Source organism: Bos indicus x Bos taurus, chromosome 3, assembly GCF_003369695.1.
Source record: "Bos indicus x Bos taurus breed Angus x Brahman F1 hybrid chromosome 3, Bos_hybrid_MaternalHap_v2.0, whole genome shotgun sequence".
Taxonomy (NCBI): Eukaryota; Metazoa; Chordata; class Mammalia; order Artiodactyla; family Bovidae; genus Bos; species Bos indicus x Bos taurus.
Window position 1 is genome coordinate 83,488,672 of NC_040078.1, and position 8,172 is coordinate 83,496,843.

Sequence of the window (8,172 nt, forward strand, 5' to 3'; positions counted from 1 at the left end):
AATCTGAAAGAATGTGCATCAAATGTTGAGGGTACCTTTGATTCTTTATACTTCCACATATTAACAAACATTGCAATATGCATATATTACTGAATTCTAAGCATCATGAAGGGCACTTTACCTGAATTATCTCAAGTTCTCCCAACACCATGAGGTAGGTACTATTTTGCCTACTTCATACATTTTAGAAATGGAAGCACAGAGAGATTTGCTAATTTACTTCAGGTCACAGAGCTGGTACAGTGGTGGTCTCAACCCAACAGCCTGAATCAGGAAGGATGAGTGCCTGAATAGCAGAAGTCCCAGGGTACAAGGACTCAGAAGAGTTGGAACATATGGAACCTGAATCCTGGAAACTGAGCCTCTTAAACTCTTTGGGGGCCATAGCACAGGAGTGGGGGCCATAGCATCGGGTGGGGGGGCCATAACATAAGGGTGGGGGGCCTTCGCTTCACAGTCTTTCCCCTAGTTTTCCTCCTTCATGTTCTTGCACAGACTCAGAACTGAGAATACAGTACAAAGCCAAGGAGAAAGTGCGAGAAAATTCACTATGGCTGTTGCTAGAAAGAACAATTCATAAATGCTCTGTTTCTTTTTTAACCTTCCAGTTTGGCACCATACTATATCTTGTGTAGGCTTTTTGTTCTTGAATGCTGGATAAACTTCATAGGCTTAACCTACCGGCCTCAAAAATACTAGTCAGTTGCATTACCTGTCTACCTGTCTATTATTATAATTATAATAATTGGCATGTGCATTTAAAAAAAATTGACATGATGAGTAACCCACCACTCATATAATTCATATATATATAACTCATTCCATTCATATAATCACAGAAGAAATACCTAGAAGAAGCCATCTCAGTCTTAAGAGCTAATTCCTATCAATGGTGTGAACTAAATCTTCTTTCTTATAGTCGAGGAACTTTACAATGAAAACTGAATGACATATGAACATTCAGTTCAGTTCAGTTCAGTTCAGTCGCTCAGTCATGTCCGACTCTTTGTGACCCCATGAATTGCAGCACGTCAGGCCTCCCTGTCCATCACCAACTCCTGGAGTTCACTCAAACTCACGTCCATCGAGTCGGTGATGCCATCCAGCCATCTCATCCTCTGTCGTCCCCTTCTACTCCTGCCCCCAATCCCTCCCAGCATCAGAGTCTTTTCCAATGAGTTAACTCTTCGCATGAAGTGGCCAAAGTATTGGAGTTTCAGCTTTAGCATCATTCCTTCCAAAGAAATCCCAGGGCTGATCCCCTTCAGAATGGACTGGTTGGATCTCCTTGCAGTCCAAGGGATTCTCAAGAGTCTTCTCCAACACCACAGTTCAAAAGCATCAATTCTTCGGCACTCAGCTTTCTTCACAGTCCAACTCTCACATCCAAGCATGACCACTGGGAAAACCATAGCCTTGACTAGACGGACCTTTGTTGGCAAAGTAATCCCCAGTGGGACTGCTGGGTCGTATGGCAGTTCTATTTCCAGTTTTTAAAGGAATCTCCACCCTGTTCTCCATAGTGGTTGTACTAGTTTGCATTCCCACCAACAGTGTAAGAAGGTTCTCTTTTCTCCACACCCTCTCCAGCATTTATTGCTTGTAGACTTTTTGGATCACAGCCATTCTGACTGGTGTGAAATGGTACCTCATTGTGGTTTTGATTTGCATTTCTCTGATAATGAGCGATGTTGAGCATCTTTTCATGTGTTTGTTAGCCATCTGTATGTCTTCTTTGGAGAAATGTCTATTTAGTTCTTTGGCCCATTTTTTGTTTGGGTCATTTATTTTTCTGGAATTGAGCTGCAGGAGTTGCTTGTATGTTTTTGAGATTAGTTGTTTGTCAGTTGCTTCATTTGCTATTACATTCTCCCATTCCAAAGGCTGTCTTTTCACCTTGCTATAGTTTCCTTTGTTGTGCAGAAGCTTTGAATTTTAATTAGGTCTTATTTTTTTATTTTTGCTTTTATTTCCAGTATTCTGAGAGATGGGTCATAGAGAATCCTGCTGTGATTTATGTCGGAGAGTGTTTTGCCTGTGTTCTCCTCTAGGAGTTTTATAGTTTCTGGTCTTTGTTTAGATCTTTAATCCATTTGAGCTTATTTTGGTGTATAGTGTTAGAAAGTGTTCTAGTTTCATTCTTTTAGAAGTTGTTGACCAGTTTTCCCAGCACCACTTGTTAAAAGAGATTGTCTTTAATCCATTGTATATTCTTGCCTCCTTTGCCAAAGATAAGGTGTCCATAGGTGCATGGATTTATCTCTGGGCTTTCTATTTTGTTCCATTGATCTATATTTCTGTCTTTGTTCCAGTACCATACTGTCTTGATGACTGTGGCTTTGTTGTAGAGCCTGAAGTCAGGCAGGTTGGAAGAATCAATATAGTGAAAATGAGTATAGTGCCCAAAGCAATCTATAGGTTCAATGGACTCCCTATCAAGCTACCAACGGTATTTTTCACAGAGCTAGAACAAATAATTTCACAATTTGTATGGAAATACAGATGTATCTTTTAAAATCATCACACTAGGTCCTATTTCATGCTTAATTTTGCACACGGTGATTCTTTAAGGAAAATTCTTACTTGGTTTTTTATTTTATTCTTTACAGTTTTCTCTTACATTTCTACTTTCACTCAGCATTTTGTCTTTTCTTGGTTTTGTCTTAGCCATGTTGTTTGGAGCACAAAGATATTTAGATTTGTGGATTATACTTCCAGATGTTCAAGATGGTTTTAGAAAAGGCAGAGGAACCAGAGATGAAATCGCCAACATCCGCTGGATCATCCAAAAAGCAAGAGAGTTCCAGGAAAACATCTATTTCTGCTTTATTGACTAAGCCAAAGCCTTTGACTGTGTGGATCACAATAAACTGCTGAAAATTCTGAAAGACATGGGAATACCAGACCATCTGACCTGTCTCTTGAGAAACTTGTATGCAGGTCAGGAAGCAATAATTAGAACTGGACATGAAACAACAGACTTGTTCCAAATAGGAAAAGGAATACATCAAGGCTGTATATTGTCACTCTGCTTATTTAACTTCTATGCAGAGTACATCATGAGAAACACTGGGCTGGAAGAAGTACAAGCTGTAATCAAGATTGCCAGAAGAAATATCAATAACCTCAGATATGCAGATGACACCACCCTTATGGCAGAAAGTAAAGAGGAACTAAAAAGTCTCTTGATGAAAGTGAAAGAGGAGAGTGAAAAGGTTGGCTTAAAGCTCAACATTCAGAAAACGAAGATCATGGCATCCAGTCCCATCACTTCATGGGAAATAGATGGGGAAACAGTGGAAACAGTGTCAGACTTTATTTTTCTGGGCTCCAAAATCACTGCAGATGGTGATTGCAGCCATGAAATTAAAAGACGCTTACTCCTTGGAAGGAAAGTTATGACCAACCTAGATAGCATATTCAAAAGCAGAGACATCACTTTGCCAACAAAGGTCCATCTAGTCTAGGCTATGGTTTTTCCTGTGGTCATGTATGGATATGAGAATCGGACTGTGAAGAAAGCTGACTGCCGAAGAATTGATGCCTTTGAAGTGTGGTGTTGGAGAAGACTCTTGAGAGTCCCTTGGACTTCAAGGAGATCCAACCAATCCATTCTGAAGGAGATCAGCCCTGGGATTTCTTTGAAGGGAATGATGCTGAAGCTGAAACTCCAGTACTTTGGCCACCTTATGCGAAGAGTTGACTCATTGGAAAAGACTCTGATGCTGGCAGGAGGAGAAGGGGACGACAGAGGATGAGATGCCTGGATGGCATCACTGAGTCGATGGACGTGGGTCTGAGTGAACTCCGGGAGTTGGTGATGGAGAGGGAGGCCTGGCGTGCTGCGATTCATGGGGTCTCGAAGAGTCAGACATGACTGAGTGACTGAACTGAACTGAAGGAGAATAGGCAGCTAATGCTCAAAGGACCTCAACTCCTTGGTTGGTGCCCTGAAGATTAATACTTTACTTTTCCTTCACTACAACCTGTGTCAATAGATTTGCATTGCTGCAAGTGAACCTGAATTCAACTATGTAACAGTTTTGGTGACCATAAAAGGACCACCATCCCAACCAGGTTTGTGGCACATGGCTGCTTGGAAGGAAGTGGCTCTAAGATTCTGTCCAGCAGATTCCTGAGCACCTTTGTCTCAGTTCAGTTCAGAACAGTCACACAGTCGTGTCCAACTTTTGCAACCCCATGAATCACAACACACCAGGCTACACTGTCCATCACCAACTCCTGGAGCCTACTCAAACTTGTGTCCATTGCATCGAAGATGCCATTCAACCATCTCATCCTCTGTCGTCCCCTTCTCCTCCTGCCTTCATCTTTCCCAGCATCAGGATCTTTTCAAATGAGTCAATTCTTCGCATCAGGTGGCCAAAGTATTGGAGTTTCAGCTTCAACATCAGTCCTTCCAATGATTATTCAAGACTGATTTCCTTTAGAATGGACTGGTTGGATCTCCTTGCAGTCCAAGGGACTCTCAAGAGTCTTCCTCCAACACCACAGTTTAAAAGCATCAATTTTTCGGTGCTCACCTTTCTTTATAGTCCAACACTCACATCCATACATGACTACTAGAAAAACCATTGCTTTGACTGGATGGACCTTTGTTGATGAAGTAATGCCTCTGCTTTTTAATATGCCGTCTATGTTGGTCATAACTTATCTTCCAAGGAGTAAGTGTCTTTTAATTTCAAGGCTGCAATCACTGTGTGCAGTGATTTTTGAGTCCCCCAAAATAAAGTCTCTCACTGTTTCCATTGTTTCCCCATCTATTTGCCATGAAGTGATGAGACTGGATGCCACGATCTTAGTTTTCTGAATGTTGAGTTGTAAACCAACTTTTTCACTCTCTTCTTTCACTTTCATCAAGAGGCTCTTTAATTCTTTGCTTTCTGCCATAAGCATGGTGTCATCTGCATATCTAAGGTTATTGATATTTCTCCCGACAATCTTGATTCCAGTTTGTGCTTCATCCAGCCTGGCATTTCACATGATGTACTCTGCATAAAGTTAAATAAGCAGGGTGACAAGATACAGCCTTGATGTACTCCTTTCCTGATTTGGAGTCAGTCTGTTGTTCCATGTCCACTTCTAACTGTACCTTCTTGACCTGCATACAAATTTCTCAGGAGGCAGGTCAGGTGGTCTGGTATTCTCATCTCTTGAAGAATTTTCCACAGTTTGTTGTGCTCCACACAGTCAAAGGCTTTGGCATAGTCAATAAAACGGGAGTATATGTTTTTCTAGAACTCTCTTCCTTTTTCAGTGATCCAGCGATGTTGGTAATTTGATCTTTGGTTCCTCTGTCTTTTCCAAATCCAGTTTGAACGTCTGGAAGTTCATGTTTCATGTACTGTTGAAGCCTGGCTTGGAAGATTTTGAGCATTACTTTGCTAGCATGTGAGATGAGTGCAATTGTGCAGTGGTTTGAACATGCTTTGGCATTGCCTTTCTTTGGGATTGGAATGAAAAGTGACGTTTTCCAGTCCTGTGGCCACTGCTGAGTTTTCCAGATTTGCTAACATATTGAGTGCAGCACTTTCACAGCATCATCTTTTAAGATTTGAAAAAGATCAACTGGAATTCCATCACCTCCCCTAGCTTTATTCATAGTGATGCTTCCTAAGGCCCACTTGACTTCGCATTCCAGGATGTCTGGCTCTAGGTGAGAGGTGAGTGATCACACCATCGTGGTTATCTAGGTCATGAAGATCTTTTTTGTATAGTTCTTTGGTATATTCTTGCACCTCTTCTTAATATCTTCTGCTTCTGTTAGGTCCATATGATGTCTGTCCTTTATTGTGCTCATTTTTGCATAACATGTTCCCTTAGTAGCTTTAATTTTCTTGAAGCGATCTCTAGTCTTTCCCGTTCTATTGTTTTCCTCTATTTCTTTGGATTGATAGAAGATAGAGGGTCTTTTCCCCCTGCTGATATCTCTTGATACAACAGAAACTGCCTTCAGTTTTTCACAGTCAAGAAGGCATACAAGACCAAAAAGAGACCCTTTAAATGAAGCAGCAGATGCCACTTTTGGCAGCGATACTCACTGACCAGAGAAAAATGGGGAGACAAAAATCTGAGCAGAGGGTAAGATTCTAGGGACTCAAGAGAGTGAAGGGCAGCCTGCAAAAAGAAACCGTAAGGGGACGTGTTATAGTGGGTGCCCAGCAGTGCTTATTGTAGGACAAGAGGGTCACTGAAAAGAAATTTGTCCCAACATAAAAATAGGAAGCAGAAGAGGAGGAGAAATTATTCTTCACTGGAAACAAGAGAAAGTGACAGAGTGAAGAAAGCTGGGGAGTTCACTTGGGGAAACATGCTCCATCCCACTTCCCACCAGGAGCACCAGGTCTCCCTTTTGTGGGAAACAAACAAGTTTACTTTATTATTGGTACTGGAGCTACCAATTGGTATTGGTTCTTTTTGAACACAGTTGAGTTCAGTTCAGTTCAGTCACTCAGTCTGTCCGACTCTTTGTGACCCCATGAATCGCAGCACACCAGGCCTCCCTGTCCATCACCAACTCCCGGAGTTCACTCAAACTCACGTCGATCGAGTCGGTGATGCCATCCAGCCATCTCACCCTCTGTCATCTCCTCTTCCTCCTGCCCCCAATCCCTCCCAGCATCAGAGTCTTTTCCAATGAGTTAACTCTTCGCATGAGGTGGCCAAAGGACTGGAGTTTCAGCTTTAGCATCTTTCCTTCCAAAGAATGCCCAGGGCTGATGTCTTTAGAATGGACTGGTTGGATCTCCTTGCAGTCCAAGAGATTCTCAAGAGTCTTCTCCAACACCACACTTCAAAAGCATCAATTCTTCGGCACTCAGCTTCCTTCACAGTCCAACTCTCACATCCATACATGACCAATGGAAAAACCATAGCTTTGACTAGACGGACCTTTGTTGGCAAAGTAATGTCTCTGCTTTTCAATATGCTATCTAGGTTGATCATAACTTTCTTTCCAAGGAGTAAGCGTCTTTTAATTTCATGGCTGCAGTCACCATCTGCAGTGATTTTGGAGCCCAAAACAATAAAGTCTGATACTGTTTCTACTGTTTCCCCATCTATTTCCCATGAAGTGATGGGACCAGATGCCATGAGCTTCGTTTTCTGAATGTTGAGCTTTAAGCCAACTTTTTCACTCTCCTCTTTCACTTTCATCAAGAGCCTTTTGAGTTCCTCTTCACTTTCTGCCATAAGGGTGGTATCATCTGCATATCTGAGGTTATTGATATTTCTCCTGGCAATCTTGATTCCAGCGTGTGCTTCTTCGAGCCCAGTGTTTCTCATGATGTACTCTGCATAGAAGTTAAATAAGCAGGGTAACAGTACACAGCCTTGACGTACTCCTTTTCCTATTTGGAACCGGTCTGTTGTTCCATGTCCAGTTCTGTTGCTTGGCACCCTGCAAATAAATGCTGTACTTTCTTTCACCACAATTGTGTGTCAATAGATTGATTTGCTCATTTGGGTAAGAAAACTGAAGTTTGGTTTAGTAGCAATCTGTGTTTTAATTGGGAGAGCTCAGTGGTTTTTCTTAATGACTTTTGTTTTTTTGAAGATTAGGAGTACTTTCAAGCATACAAAAGTATAAACTCTCATATCCATCACCTAGATTCAAAAAGAACTATATTCCTCATTTGCCTAATCTATTATGCTTTTCTTTTTGTTGAAATATTTTAAAGTAAATCACATACACCATGCCATTTCACCCTTAAAAATTTCAGTATCTATCTCTTAAAATATATTTTTTTCTTAAATAATCACAATATGATTGTCCCAGCTAATAAAGTGCATATTCTGTAATGTTGAATACTCAATCTACGTTGAAAATGCCTTCAGTTCAGTTCAGTTCAGTCACTCAGTCATGTCTGACTCCTAGCGACCCCATGAACTGCAGCACGCCAGGTCTCCCTGTCCATCACCAACTCCCAGAGTCCACCCAAACCAATGTCCATCGAGTAGGTGATGCCATCCAACCATCTCATCCTCTGTCATCCCCTTCTCCTCCTGCCCACAATCTTTCCCAGCATTAGGGTCTTTTCAAATGAGTCAGCTCTTTGCATCAGGTGGCCAAAGTATTGGAGTTTCAGCTTCAAAATCAGTCCTACCAATGAACACCCAGGACTGGTCTCCTTTAGGGTGGACTGGTTGGAC